Source organism: Sciurus vulgaris (genome assembly GCF_902686455.1).
Source record: "Sciurus vulgaris genome assembly, chromosome: 4".
NCBI lineage: Eukaryota > Metazoa > Chordata > Mammalia > Rodentia > Sciuridae > Sciurus > Sciurus vulgaris.
In genome coordinates this window covers 76861720-76878395 of record NC_136464.1, presented here as the reverse complement: position 1 = coordinate 76878395, position 16676 = coordinate 76861720, and the positions used below count along the sequence as shown (strand labels likewise).

Sequence of the window (16676 nt, the reverse complement as noted above, 5' to 3'; positions counted from 1 at the left end):
TTGAAGAGATCATGGAAGATTTCCCTTAGGGTGCAAGCTTTGGTGTATAATTTTATAGATTACAAAATGAAAAGAAACCATCCATGCAGAAGAAGAATAATGTTAGTAAAGAGGCATTTATTCTCTATTGCAACCCCACAGTCTAAATTCTAAGACAAAAGTTTTCTCTGTTTGCAACAGAAAGCAAAAAGAAGAAGAAGAGAGAAAATGATCCACATTGAAAAGAAAATCTCATCTTCACAAGGAAGCATAAAGAATGCCTGATTACTCTTGCTGGTCTCTTATACTTTCACTAAGGGCTTAATTTTGTTTTTCTTTTTTATCATATAAGAGCATTAACAAAAATGTATCCTAGGAAGATAATATAATCTTTAGATTAGTTAAGCTTCCCCCTAGAATTACAATCACTTTATAACATGCAGATTGACCTGATGGACTAGGGGTAAGAAGGAGACTATGTTGTTCTGGGAATGCCAAGGTCACTTCTGGGGAGGCATTTATAGGCTGGTGAATGCTGTCTAGATTGCTGAGATGGCAAAGGCTCAGAATTGTCAATGGTTGAATAAATAAATAAATAAACAAATAAACAAACAAACAAACAAATAAATAAATACATACATACATAAATTAATAAATAAGAACAGTCAGAGGCAATGATTCAGGAATAATGGATCAGGGGAGAATGAAGTAGAATAAGTATAGAATAAACTAGGAGGGAAAGATGAGAAAGAGAGAACAAGAAAGCCCTAGAAAAATCAAACTGTGCTTAAGAGTGTGCTTCCATTGTTACTTTATATTTATTCAAACTTACTTTAGGAGTATAAGAGTGTCTTTTTTAGAAATGCATTTCCTAATGTTGTAGTTTGGCCCTTGAAAGTTCCACAAAAGTTCATGTGCTGAAAGTTTGGTTCCCAGACCATGATGGTATTAAGAGGCAGTTAGAACCTTTAGGACGTGGGGCCTCGTGGAAAGGAGTTAGGTTGTGGAGGGTATGAAGTAGACACTATAAATCCAGTGCTGCTTCTTCCTCTCTCTTTCACTTTCTGGCTGCCATGAGGTAAACATATCTCCTTTTTCTCCAGTTCCTGTCATCGTGTACTGTACTGCCACAGACCCAAAGCAACATTAGGTCAAGCAAACATTAGCTAAAACTTCTGAAACTGTGAATCAAAGTAAACCTTTCCTCCTCTTAAGTGGATCATTTCAGATATTTTATTCTGGTAACTAAAAGCTAACTGACATACATAGTATGTGATGACATACACAGTTCCTTGACTTTTTCTCCTTTGGTATCTTTTGTTTTAGGTTATTATCTTACTGGGACTTGTTAACATGCGAATCCATTACCCATAATGTATAACAGTGGTTTATTATCTTCTGACACATGAAATTGCATTATTTTTATCAGATAAATTATAACCAACTGTACAATATGAGCTCTCAGGTGTGGGTGAATTGAGATTCCTATATGACTATGGTAGGATTAGACTCCCTATAATGGGAGAAGACAAAACTTGATAAAAAGAAAATATGGAATCTTTCCATTGCTGCTTCTAGTAATTTCACAACTATTACACATTGCTCTATGACTTTGCACAGGGGTATAACATGCATTATCTTAAATTTTTCATAGCTGGAGAGCAGGAGTAGTTGATTCTCTAATACTCTGAATGTTATCAGAGAAAGTTAGAAGTGTTCAGAAAAGCAAAGAAATGAATTTTTAGTAAGGTGTTTATGGGTTTCAATCTTGTTTTTCTGACTTTCTGGTTGAGAATTAGCCAGGGAAAGTTATTTAGATGTATTAGGATATTTTAATTCTACTAAAAATCTACCAAACTGCTACAGAAGAGGACAGATTAGACATAAGAAGAAGTGTCAGAACTTAAAGTTGTGAGGACTCTGTTTTCAAATAACTTTCAGTAAATTAAATAATTTTTAGTATGTGTAGCATTCAATCTTTTAACTTTTAACTTTCTGTAACTTTTCAGTCTTCCTGACTTATTCTGTCTTTTTTTTTTTTTTTTTTCTTTTCTGGGTTTAAATAATTTTTTTTTTCTCTTAGTAGGTTGAAAAATCAGATAAGCGAAATTGAAATAGAACTACCATTTTAAGAAGATGTCACCAGACATAGTAAGTCACATAGCTATGGGTGTTCTATTGCTGTTCAGAATAATTCTGATCCCATAGGGCATTGTACTTGTCCCTGGCAAACTGAGCCTGTGATGCTACTGTAGAACATGTCCCAGCCGGCTTATAAAGCCAAGATGGAACAACAGGAGCTTCTGAACAACAGTTACAGATCCATGATTCTTACCATAATTTGGCCCAGGGCCACTCTGTCTCCACTTTGACTAATGACTAGCTTTATTAGATATCATCATTGGATATCCAATAATTCTTCTCCTACCTCAAACTTGTTATAGATGCCTTTGATCCCTTCAACTTCAATTGCTCAGTTTTTATACAAACAGATTTGTGTTTTGATGGTGATAAATGGTAAACTTAAGACTGATTGTAAGATTTTATCAATGATACCTTTGTAGTTTAGGCAAATGCTTAGGAAATTTATCTGAGAGGAGAGGATCAGTGAAGAATCTAAACAGGAGGGAGGTAAATCAAATTCACAACTTATTAAAATATCCCTAGGAACTATGAAAACAATCAGTTGATGGAGAGAATTGGCATGCTAGTTCTAGGACTTTTGTACAAATGCAAGTGAAGAATTAATAACACACTATGTTGAGGTAGTGAGAAGGTGAAGAAACAGGACTCAACAAGTGAGTTTGGATTCAGTTAGAGAAGTGAGCTAGAAAAATGAGCAAAGGATGTTCTCAGGATTCTGGATTAAGATGTGTAGTACATGAGAAAAATTACAGATTCAAGTAAAGTATAAATTTAGTTTTAAGTTCAGGGAATGTAATTTCTCCAGGTGTCATGCAGAGCAAGTTGTCAGCATTATAGGAAACAAGAGTGAATAGTGTTTTATTACAGAAGAATTAATCATTTCATAGCTTCATGTAGCCTATACATCTAAGATGCTGTAGGGGAAGTGTGGAGTTATTTCTGTCAAAATCCACAGTTACTCTTTTATATTTAGTTTAATAACTTGATGGTAGAGCACCAGAGCTCTATGAGATGAGGCATGCTATCTCTTCATAAATCAGCTTTTTCCCAAGTAATACAAGTAGGAACACATTGTAAATTCGATATTAATTTCTAATTTTCCATGAATGGTAAAGAAAAAAAAAATAACTGGACTTCAGTTTTTCCTTTGTCTTCCAGCTCCAGGTGTCCATATGTATCTATGTAAGTACACTGATATGCACATGTGTATGTGGACTGGTGCTTATTTATTCACTTATTCTTTTGATTATAAAATTATTAAAAAGTAAAAGAAATACCAAGAAGTATAGGCAGCACTTGCTTGATTTTGTTCACGTTCAAAAAGGCATATAACCTAGAATATCAGCAAGACTAATAAACAGACTACATCTTAGTGTCTCTTACTGCGTCAATAGTCTCCATTGGCCTAGTCCGCGAGGCCGCTTGCCCGGCTGAAGGCCCGAGGGAGCGGGGCGCAGTCCTTGGCCCGCCTCCTGGCATCTTCGCGGGACAAGGACGACCCGGGAGGGGAGCCTCCGGAATGGCGCCTCCGCTGCCCCGCGAGTTTAGCAGACGACCGTCTTTGCCAAGATGAAGGGCTACCCACACTGGCGGCGCGGATTGATGAACTTCCAGAGGGAGCTGAGAAGCCTCCAGCAAACAAGTACCCTATCTTTTTTGGCGCTCATGAAGCTGCATTTCTAGTTCCCAAAGACCTTTTTCCGTATAAGGAATACAAAGAAGTTTTTGAAGTCAAGCAAACGGAAAGGATTTAATGAAGGAGTGTGGGAAATAGAAAATAACCCAGGAGTCAAATTTACTGGATACCAGGCAATTCAGTAAAAGAGCTCTTCAGAAACTGAGGGAGAAGGTGGAAACACTGCAGATGCAAGCAGTGAAGACGAAGGTGAGAGAGTCGAGGAAGATGGAAAAGGCAAAAGAAAAAATGAAAAAGGAGGTTCAAAACGGAAAAAGTCATATACATTAAAGAAATCCTCTAAACAATCCCGTAAATCTCCAGGAGATGAAGATGATAAAGACCGAAAAGAAGAAGAAAACAAAAGCAGCTCTGAGGGTGGAGGTGCTGGCAGTGGCACAAGAAACACAACCTCAGACTTGCAGAAAACCAGTGAAGGGACCTAAGTACTGTAACGAATGCTGCATACTAAGGGAAACCACAAGATGGTTAAATGTTTGGTTGTCTAATATTCTTGGATTTGATATGAACCAACACATAGTCCTTGTCATTGACAGAAACCCAGTTTGTATGTACATTATTCACATTACTCTCTGTTTTGTGGAGAAAAGAGACATTTCAACCTTTTAAAAAAGGCTATTGATTTAATTTCATGTTACTTGGTTTCATGAAGTTGCCATTAACCATTAAGAATTATCAAGATTTTTGCACATGTCTAGGATTCTTTTACCAAGGCAGTTATGTTCATCATTTTCCTGCCTTTACCCCCCCACCACCAAACACTTGGTTACATATTAATTAGCATTATTTTAGATAACCACTCCATCCATAATGCTTAAGGATAAGATTTCCTCTTTTCGACAGAACCCAGGAAGGAATTCCTAGATACATAATGTTGGTATATCGAAGATGAAATTAAAATTGTACTTCTGAGGCCCTGTGTAAAGTTTTAATCATATTATATAATATCTATTCTGTATTAGAAATAGCTAGTTGACAACTTATACGTCTCAAAACTCATGTTATTATGTACACAGATTGTTTCTATATGTGAAGTTAGTGAGTCTTTTTGTCTTAATCCAAAATAAAGGCAACGATTTATTTTTCCCAATGCCAATACAATGTGAGCTAATCCCTGAAGGTGGATACTCTACACTTTAAGGCTGGAATCACCAGCAGCCCTGTGGGAAACCAGACAAAGCATTGACCTTTAAATAGAGATTTTAAAATGAACTGTTTTCTTTTGAAAATAGAATTAGAATAGTTAATATTCACCCATAAACCATTATTATGTGTACATTATTGTTGCTATTGTGATCATAGAGAATTTTATTTATTTTTATGCCAGCTTATATTGTGAAAACACATTTAGTCAATTTGAGTTTTTTTAAAATCAATTGTATCTTTATAAATTCAAAATGAAAAATACAATTCCATTTACAACAGCGTCAAAAATAACAAAATATCTACGGGTTTGTTTAAGCCATTGAGGCAGGGAACCTGCTTTTCTGGGAACTCCCGGGTGAAATTCCCCACTTGGACAAAGCTCAGATCATGCTGGTGCCCTGCTTTAGCTCACAGTTCTAGGATCAAACACTCAAACACAGCCACCCAGAGATGGGCTTAACTTGCCCAGCACCAAACAATTTGTTTACCTCAAGATCCCTGCTACACTGAAACCTTTGTAGTACTTTCCCTTAAATAAGGGTTTGGGGCTTTGTTCAATTGTTCAATTCGAGTTTCTTTCAGGGCTAGAAGACCCATCAGGCGCCCCCCCCCCCCCCCCTTTAAATCTAATTTCTGGCTTTGTCTTTTATTCTCATTGATTATTTCAGACTTTTTATTTTCCCAAGTATCTCATCCTCAAAGCAGGAATTTGCTCTACTGGGGTGCTGGTAACCTCAGCATATAAATTATTTTATTTATTGCTTTATTCAACAAATATTTATTTCAATTTTATTTTTGTTTTTTTTTACTTATATATGACAGTAAAGTATAATTTGACTTATTTATACAAACATGTAGAACACCTTATTCTAATTAGGATCCCAGCCTGTGGTTGTACAGTTGTAGAATTCACTGTGGAGTATTCATACATGTACATAGGAAAGTTATTTCAAAATCATTCCACTGTCTTTCTTATTTCCTCCCTTCCCTTCATTCTCCTTTGTATAGTCTACTGAACTTCATTTCCTCCCACCTGCTTTATTGTGTGCTAGCATCCACATATAAGGGAGAACATTTGACCTTTGGTTTTGGGGGATTGGCTTATTTCACTTAGCAAAATAAGCTGTAAATCCATTCATTTTCTGGCAAATGTCATAAAGTCATTCTTTTTATGGCTGACTGATATTCCATTGTGTATATACCCCATTTTTTTTTTTTACCCACTCATCTGTCATAGGGCAAGTAGGTTGGTTTCATAGCTTAGCTATTAATGAATTGAGTTGCTATAAACATCAATGTGGCTGCATCCCAGTTGAGAGTCATGTATAAATTATGGAGTTTTTTTGAGCCATTAAAGGCAGGGAAGCTGTTTTTCTGGGCACTCCTGGGTGAAATTCCCTGGTTCAAGAAAGCCCAGATCATGCTGGCGCTCAGCCCTAGGATCAAAGCCACCCAGAGATGGGTGTAACCTGCCGAGTACCAAACAACCTATTTACAACAAGACCCCTGCCACACTGAAACCTTATCCCTGCCACCCTTAAATAAAGGATTGGGGGCTTTTTCAGTTTCAGTTTCTATCAAGACTGGGAGACCCATATGGCGCCCACCTTTTAAAATCTAATTTCTGGCTTTATCTTTATTTCTTACTGCTTATTTCAGACCTTTTATTTTTCCAGGTGGTTCACACCTCCTAGCAGGAATCTGACCTACTGGGGTGCTGTCTATCCTGGCATGTCACTGTAATGTGCTGTCTTTAAGTTCTTTGAGTATATACTGAGGAGTGGGATAAATTATTACAAGGAATAAGTGGGTACCTAACTGCAAAGACTTTCATGATATTTGCATCACTCTTTTCCTTTCTTATTGCATAACTTTTGAACTCTGGAGAAATTATGGCTGAAATATCAATATCAAAACTATTGAAAACCAGATAAAAATATTTTGGGGAAAATATAAAACTAAACTGATGGGAAACCTAAACTTTGTCTTGAAAAAGCATGTAAGCTCTGTGAACTGTTATCAACAGCACAGAAACTCTGCCACCTGCACCAACTTTAGTCATAATTGTTTTCTTGAATATTCTTTTTGATGAATGAAAACCTAACACTAATTTAGATATGATCAATCATTTTCCTAAAAGTATATCCACAGGGGGTGAATTATGTGAATAACAAAATTAATGGATGAATTAAGCAGTGGACTTCTGAATCAGGGAGATTTTATAAAATCAAGACTAAGGGATAGTTGCAAATGTCTCCATTTTTTTTAATGCCATTCTTTGTACTTTCATTTCATAATCATCTTGACAATGTGACAATATGTATAATCAGAAAATGAGAGGTTATATTCCATTTATGCATGATCTACCAAAATTTTATAAATTTATTCTACAGTCATGTACAAACTAGGATAAATAATTTAAAAACATGACAATGTGTCTTCTTTATCCCCTTCATCTTAAACCTTCTTCAGTGTTTTCTCTGTGTCATTTACTTCTCCTAATTATTTGTTACCTCTCCAAAGGAAAGGTTCAGATGTCTCCTTCTTTTCCATTGTATACTAAAGTGCCTTCCGTGATAATCAAAGAATACTATTGCAATGCCAATTTGATATCTGCATTTATTGAGAATATGCATTAAAAGACAATGAGAATTGCTATAAACACTGATGTCGCTACATTGCTGTAGTACGCTGGTTTCAAGTCCCTTGGGGATAAACAGAGGAGTGGGATAACTGGGTCAAAAGGTTACAGGAATGGTGTGAATCTACATCCTGTGCAACCATAGAAACAAAAAGTTGTACCCCATTTGTGTACAATAAATCAAAATGCAATCTGTAAAAATTAAAAAAAATAAATTATAAAAGAGAGAAGGAGAAAAAAATACAGCATGAAATTATCATGTTTCTCAAAAAAAAACCTTCAAGAATTTTTGAAAAAAAAAATTGAAACACTTTAGCCTGACAGTCATCCATTGTTTCACCTGGTCATGAGCTCTTACCTTTACTGTTCACTCTAATACCCCAACATCAATAATACCTAAGATACAACCTTCCTTATCATGCCCTGCAGGTCCCACACACTGACATATCACTCTATCTCTGTCATTTTGTTTGCTACATAAAACTAACACCATGGATTTCCTGAGGAAATAAAGTTCTCCTAAAACACATGTCTTTTGTCTCATCCTGTTGGAAGATTCTATTTTTGTTTTTCCATTCATGTTGAATTCCATGTGGTATGTTTTATGGTCCATTTTACTTTCTGATCAATAATACATTCATTGCATTCAAATGTTTTTCCAGTCTGCTGTCAGTTCCTGAGGCCTAAACTCCTCTTTGCATTGCACTTTTGAACTTCTGTATAGTGTTTCTCATAGTACTTTCTGAGTTTGTGTTAACTTCTTTGCTTCTCATGTTCTCCCAATTAAATTTAGCTATCCACATGACACTTTCTTATTTTAAACTGTATTGGCTTTTCAGGTCTGTGCTCCAATGTCCATCTGTAATTGAACCTTTCAACTTAGTATTCTGCTTTTATTGTTCTCTCTGTACTATATTTTTAGATATAATTATTTTAAACTTTCAAATTCTTAGTTAAATATTACCTTCTATTTCCTGGAGGCACATGTTGTCCTTATGATGGGACTTACAATTCTTTAAATTGAAAATATGACATTATGCTTCCTATGAACCTCTAATGTTTTCTAGTAAGAATAGGTAAATAATATGTGCTGTATAAATACTGAAGGATTTATTAACATGGTCACAGATAATGAATAGATTTTAAAATATGAAAATTGTATCAATCATTTTTTTTGATGTTTTTACAATCAGGAACAAAAGTTTTAAATGTTAAGAGACAAAAAATTAGTGCCTTTGAACATAAGTGATAAGAGAACTGGCTGATAAATATAATGATGAATCATTTGATATTCTTTTCAATTTCTTTCTTCAGAACTCTTAATAAGATCATGTGCCTTTAATTATCAACAAAGCATCCAACATAGTTTGTGGGTGGATCTTAGAAGAAGCATAAAAAAGACCAGAATAAATAAATAGTAATATTGTCCCTGTAGTAAAATTTTCGTTCAGTGTAGATATCTAGAGTTTTTTGTTCATTGTAGATATCTAGAGACACTAAAAGTGTCTGTGCCTATGTTTGTTGTTGTTGTTTGGTTGGTTCTTTTTTGTTTGTTTGTTTGGTTTTTTTTGCAGTACTGGGGATTTGAACCCAGGGCCTTGTGCTTGCAAGGTGTGCCTATGTTTTAATGTAATCTACCCTCACCCATTCCAACACAGTGAATGGAGAACGCACACCATGTCAACTCAATATTTTCTTAGAAAGACTATACTTAGGCTTCTCAAACTTACCTTAGTAAGACTGAGATGGGACTGAGAGTCTGAATTTCTAACTGTTTCCAAGTCATACTCATAATGCTGATTTGTGAGCCAAACTTGGAGTACCAAGATTATATGGTTATGCATATTAAGCAAAAATGTGACACCAAATTGATTTCTAATACACTGTATTTCTTTAAGGGATAATAATGCTAGGTTATTTGCATTATATGTTTACTTATACCAACCTTGGAATTATAGGGATGCACCAAAACCTAAATTTCAATAGAAAAGGCATTTAAGTATTTCAGTAGAATAAGTAAGAATGAATAATACAGAAATGTGTATCATGCTAATATCACTATGAGTTTATTAAGGAACATTTAAGAATGTATAACAATGCTAGTGACACGTTATATTTTAGTCTAATAGTTTGTAAAGGTTGATTAGTTATTACATTCTTAATCATATGCTCAGAGAAAGAGGTCATTTTGTGGTTTTATGTATCAAAAAGGAAGGCATTTGGTTTGGGGTATGTTTAAAAATTTTTTACATGTGATAAGCTCAGAATTTTGAAGAGGATCTCAATAACAGAGTAATATGTACATGATTTGTATTCCAAAATTATGAGTCGTCTCTATAAGAAAAGTCAGCCTACAGAAGGAAGTTTACTCTGGATTGTATGTTGTGGAAAGATAATTTTGCCAACACCGATGATCTGACATGCAATCTTCTTTATTCTTTTGCTCGGTTTATATGAATCATGTTCTAGTTTATTGTATTTCAAGGGAATAGAAGGTTCTACTGTGTGTAGATGAAGCTCAGTCCAAGTGTATTAAAATAAGTATTTAAAAAATATTTTTTAGAAATGAACTTTTTGATGATTTTTTTCTTAATCTTAAAACTAGGTATTTAACCCAGAACATAATAAAAGTATATATCATCTGTTTCAAATCAACAAACCTGGTTTTTCTACTTTAAAATAGCTATTTTTTCCCAAACTCAAGATGTTGCTTGTTACAATATACCTGCAGGCTTTTCGAGACTTTACTTCAAGTCATGTCAACTATTTTATAAAATGGTGAATTTAAAAATGGTATTGATTTTTCCAGTTTCAAATCGTAATTACAAATTGTGAATATGTGAAAAATACAGTAACCTAAATATGACTGAGAGGTAAAGGTAAAAAAAAATAAAGGTGCTTCATATGCATTTATTTCAAAGGCCACATGTCCATATTTCTTAAACATATTTCATAATCATAACCCGTGTCTGTTATTTCCTTTGATTAGTTTTATTACAAGTGCTTTACTAAATAATTGTCTACATCTGGATGACAAATAAGAATATAATAGCTACTACATTTATAAAGCCCCCTTCCCCTTTGGTTATGCATGCAGCCTTTGGAACTGTTCCTCTTCAGCCCTGGGAGCCTTTTCTTGGAAGAGTTCCAGGTCTTGAGCGCGGGTTGCCTTCCTCGCCTCCTTCATGGCGTCGCCCACTGAGTGCCACAGAGTGGGCCAGGGCTAGGGCCGCCGGTGTTCCCACGTGACTGGCTCCTCCTAGCAGCCTCTTCTGAGCGCTGACTGGAGAGGCTGCGCAGAGCCAGGTGAGGCGCCTTTCCAAGTTCAGTCCGGCCCAGGAGGGCTTTCCTTCCCTGACTGGCTTGGCCCGCCTGTCACCTGGAGCAGCAGAGAAAGTAGGCTCAGTCTTTCTTTGCAACTCCTGTACCAGCGTTCCAGCTCCACCCGCTGCCTACTGCCACAAAACCTGGGACCCCCGCCCTTCAACCCCGATCCCCTAGCTTTTCGTCCCTGCTTTGGTCAGCTCACTGAGAAGCCTGTGCTGCCACTGCTGAAAATCCCTGGCCGGTCCTGCAGACTCCACTCGTTTGGGTGGTGGAGCCCAGACTTACCCCAGCTTCCCTTCCCTAGTTTCCCAGGAGCAAATTCATTTAACTTTCCTCAGTTAGAAACCTGGCCTCCTGGGCCCAGTGGTTATGCCTGTCTTTAATTCCAGAGGACTCAACCTGGGAGGCTGAGGTCAAAGGATCACAAGTTCAAAGCCAGTCTCAATTTAGTGAGACCCTAAGCAATTTAGTGAGACCCTGACTCAAAATTTAAAAATAAAACTAAAATGTGATGGGGATATAGCTCAGTGGTTAGAACCCCCCCACTTCAATCCCCAGTACCAAAGCAAAACAAAACCACACACATATACGCAGGAAATGTGGCGATGTGGTATGTCAACTCTCCCTAGCTTTAGAGACCCTTTTAAAACCCCTTTGGGGGTTTTACCAATGTCAGATTTTGCAGGCGTGTGATAATTTACAACTAGAGTCTTTATTCAACTCCCTGCTTTATTCCTAACATCCCTCCCCTGCTCTTGGATTCTTCAAAGAATTGCAGGGGGGCATGGAACCAAGCTTCAAGTCCCTGAACCAGGGCAGCGAGTTCCTGCCCGCAGGTTGCTTCAGGGACCAGGACAGGGCAGCCAGGGACTTCCCCAAGCAGCCCGCAGCCCGGCCCCTTCCGGCGGGAAGTGCATTTCCAGGCTAGCTTCTCTGAGCAGACCGCCCAGTGAGAGCCTTTCCACACAGAGCCAGCCACAAGTCTCCAAGGAGGCAGTGACCTCCGGCCCACAAGCAGCCTCTGGGACCAGGGCAAGGCAGCCAGAGACCTCTCCGGGAGGACCTGCCCCCCAGTACACCCACCCGCAGGCTTTATCCATGGGGCAATCCAAGATGGCAGACTAGAGGGTGACTGCATCTCCAGTCGCTCCAGAACCCAGGATTCAAAAAGGGGAGGCATTGAGAGACTTGGACTAAAATAGAGCCACAGTGTGAGTCTCCCCCACCCGGTGAAGCGCTGCCCGGGTGGCAGGCCCGGATTCAGGTGGCTTATTAGAGTAGGGTAGGGAGCTAGAGTCTTCCCCAGGCAGCCCTGTGCACTCCAGCAGTGGGCTCCTCCCACAGGGCCAGATACTCCAGCTTCTCAGAGCAGGCCCCCCAGTGAGAGCCTTTCTGCACAGAACCAAGCTTCAAGTCCCTGAACCAGGGCCCAAAGTTCCTGCCTCCAGGTTGCTTCAAGGACCAGGACAGGGCAGCAAGGGACTTCCCCAAGCAGCCCACAGCCCAGCCCCCTCCAGCAGAAAATGCATTTCCAGGCTAGCTTCTCAGAGCAGACCCCCAGTGAGAGCCTTTCCACATGGAGCCAGCTCCACATCCTGGAACGTGTAGCGGGCTAGGGGCAGCTTTCCTTGGAAGCACTGCATTATCAAGTTATTCCAAGACTTCAGGCTACTGAAGACAGGAAGGTGATATACTGGAAATCTACAGGGACACTATAAACCAATAGAAGAATTCTGCAATATCACAAAGTCCCACTGACATCTGACCAATATGAGAAAACAAGGGAAGAAAATGACCCAAACAAACCTAGATACTATATCATTAAAACCCAATGACAGCACAGCAGAAGAAATGTCAGAAAGAGAGTTCAGAATGTACATAATTAAACAATAAGGCAAGCAAACGAGAAGATGAAAGAGCAAATACAGGCATTAAAGGAGGAGATGAAAGAGCAAATGCAGGCATTAAATGATCGCACCAATCAACAGTTAAAGGAGCAAATATGGGAAGTGAGAGATCATTTCAATAAAGAGTTAAGGATATTGAATAAAAACCAAACAGAAATCCTTGAAATGAAGGAAACAATAAAACAAGTTAGAAACTCCAAAGAAAGCATAACCAATAGGATAGAACACCTGGAAGACAGAACCTCAGATATTGAAGACAAAATATTTAATCTTGAAAACAAAGTTGACCAAACAGAAAAGATGGTAAGAAATCATGAACAGAATGTACAAGAATTATGGGATATCATGAAAAGGCCAAATTTAAGAATTATTGGGATTAAGGAAGGCTTAGAGAAACAAACCAAAGGAATGAACAATCTATTCAATGACATAATATCAGAAAATTTCCCAAATCTGAAGAATGAAATAGAAAACCAAGTACAAGAGGCTTACAGGACTCCAAATATACAAAATTACAACAGACCCACACCAACACACATTATTATGAAAATACCTAACATACAAAATAAAGACAGAATTTTAAAGGTTGCAAGAGACAAGAATCAAATTATATTCAGGGGGAAACCAATAAGAATATCAGCAGATTTTTCAATCCAGACCCTAAAAGCTAGAAGGGCCTGGAAAAACATTTACCAAGCCCTGAAAGAAAATGGATGCCAACCAAGAATCTTATACCCAGCAAAACTTACTTTCAGATTTGATGATGAAATAAGACCATCCCATGATAAACAAAAGCTAAAGGAATTTACAAAAAGAAAGCCAGCATTGCAGAACATTCTCAGCAAAATATTCCATGAGAAAGAGATGAAAAACAACAATGCAAATCAGCAATGGGAGGAACTAGCCTAAAGGAATAGACAAATAAAGGAGAAACCAAATCATGTCAAAAAACAAAAATGAGTCAAATGACTGGGAGTACAAATCATATCACAATAATAACACTGAATGCTAATGGACTGAATGCATCAATCAAAAGACATAGACTGGCAGATTGGATTAAAAAGAAAAATCCAACAATATGCTGCCTGCAAGAGACTCATCTCATGGAAAGAGAAACTCATAGACTAAAAGTGAAAGGACAGGAAAAAACATACCATGCACATGGACTCAGCAAAAAAGCTGGAGTATCCATCTTCATTTCAGGTAATGTGGACTTCAAGCCAAAACTAGTCAGAAGGAATAAAGAAGGACATTACATACTGCTTAAGGGAAGCATAAATCAGCAAGACATAACAATCATAAATATCTATGCCCGGAACATTGGCTCATCCATGTACGTCAAACAAATCCTTCTCAATTCCAGAAATCATATAGACCACAACAAAATAATACTAGGTGATTTTAACACACCTCTCTCACAGCTGGATAGATCCTCCAAACAAAATATGAAAAAAGAAACCATAGATCTCAATAACATAATCAACAATTTAGACTTAACTGACTTATATAGAATATACCACCCAACAAAGAAAGAATACACTTTCTTCTCAGCAGCACATGGATCCTTCTCTATAATAGATATGTCTTATGCCACAAAGCTACTGTTAGCAAATACAAGAAGATAGAGATACTACCTTGTACTCTATCAGATCATAATGGATTGAAATTAGAAATAAATGAAAGAATAAAAAACAGAAACTTCTCCAATACCTGGAGATTGAATAATACACTATTATATGATGAATGGATAAGAGAAGACATAAGGAGGGAAATAAAAAAATTTTAGAAGTAAACAAGAATAAAGACATCATATCAAAATCTCTGGGACACTATGAAAGCAGTACTTAGAGGAAGATTTATTTCATGGGGGGCGCATTCAACAAAAGAAGTAGAAATCAACAAATAAACGACTTAGCACTACAGCTCAAAGCCCTAGAAAAAGAACAGCAGACCAACACCAGAGAGGAAATAGCTAAAATCAGAGCCCAAATCAACAAAATTGAAACAAAAGAAGCAATCTGAAATATTAACAAAATAAATAGTTGGTTCTTTGAAGAAATAAACACAATTGATTAACCCTTAGCCACACTAACAAAGAGAAAGAGGGAGAAAACTCAAATTACTAAAATTCGGCATGAACAAGGAAATATCACAACAGACACCAGTGAAATAAAAAACATAATTAGAAGCTATTTTGAAAATCTATACTCCAACGAAACAGAAAACCTCGAAGACATCAACAAGTTTCTAGAGATATATGAATTACCTAAACTGAATGAGGAGGACATAAAAAACTTAAATCAATCAATTTCAAGCAATGAAAGAGAAGAGGTCATCAAAAGCCTACCAACAAAGAAAATTTCGGGACCAAATGGGTTCTCAGCCGAGTTTTACAAAACCTTTAAAGAAGAGCTCATTCCAATACTTCTCAAAGTATTCCATAGAATAGAAGAGGAGGGAACCCTCCCAAACTCATTCTATGAAGCCAATATCACGCTGATACTTAAACCAGACAGAGACACATCAGGGAAAGAAAATTTCAGACCAATATCCTTAATGAACATCGATGCAAAAATTCTCAACAAAATTCTAGCAAGTCGCATACAAAAATATATTAAAAAGATAGTGCAACACAATCAAGTGGGTTTTATCCCAGGGATGCAAGGTTGGATCAACATCCAGAAATCAATAAATGTCATTCACCATATCAACAGACTAAAAGTTAAGAATCACATGATTATTTCAATAGATGCAGAAAAAGCATTTGATGAAATACAGCATCCCTTCATGCTCAAAACACTAGAGAAAATTAGGGTAGTTGGAACATTCCTTAACATTGTAAAGGCCATCTACACTAAGCCCATGGTCAATATCATTCTAAATGGTGAAAAACTGAAAGCATTCCCCCTAAAACCTGGAACAAGGCAGGGATGCCCTCTTTCACCACTCCTATTCAATATCGTTCTTGAGACTCTAGCCAGAGCAATTAGACAAACCAAAGAAATTAAAGGGATATGAATTGGAAAAGAAGAATTCAAACTATCCCTGTTTGCTGATGACATGATTAAATATTTAGAGGAACCTGGAAATTCCACCAGAAAACTCTTAGCACTCATGAGTGAATTCAGTAAAGTAGCAGGTTACAAGATCAATGCTCATAAATCCAATGCATTTTTATACATAAGTGATGAATCTTCAGAAAGAGAAATTAGGAACACTACCCCATTCACAATTGCATCGAAAAAAATAAAATACTTGGGAATCAATCTCACAAAAGAGGTGAAAGACCTCTGCAATGAGAACTACAGAACACTAAAGAAAGAAATTAAAGAAAACCTTATAAGATGGAAAGATCTCCCATGTTCTGGATAGGAAGAATTAATATTGTCAAAATGGCCATACTACTAAAAGTGCTATACAGAATCAATGCAATTCCAATTAAAATCCCAATGGTGTACCTTACAGAGATAGAGCAAGCAATTATGAAATTCATCTGGAAGAATTAAAAACCCAGAATAGCTAAAGCAATCCTCAGTAGAAAGAGTGAAGCAGGGGGTATCGCTGTACCAGAAATTCAACTCTATTACAAAGCAATAGTAACAAAAACGGCATGGTATTGGTACCAAAATAGACAGGTAGATCAGTGGTACAGAATAGAGGACATGGACACAAACCCAAATAAATACAATTTTCTCATTCTAGACAAAGGGTCCAAGCATATGCAGTGGAGAGAAGATAGCCTCTTCAACAAATGGTGCTGGAAAAACTGGAAAACCATATGCAACAGAATGAAACTAAATCCCTATCTCTCACCCTGCACAAAACTCAACTCAAA

The 16676-nt window shown here is 37.1% G+C and overlaps 1 pseudogene across 1 annotated transcript; it reads left to right on the top strand.

Annotated features, from left to right (window-relative positions):
* The first annotated feature begins 2115 nt into the window (after positions 1-2115).
* On the top strand, positions 2116-4504 carry LOC306660232 (hepatoma-derived growth factor-related protein 3-like; annotated as a pseudogene). Its single transcript has 2 exons — positions 2116-2130; positions 3676-4504. The product of its transcript is annotated as a hepatoma-derived growth factor-related protein 3-like (transcript).
* The last annotated feature ends 12172 nt before the right edge of the window (positions 4505-16676 follow it).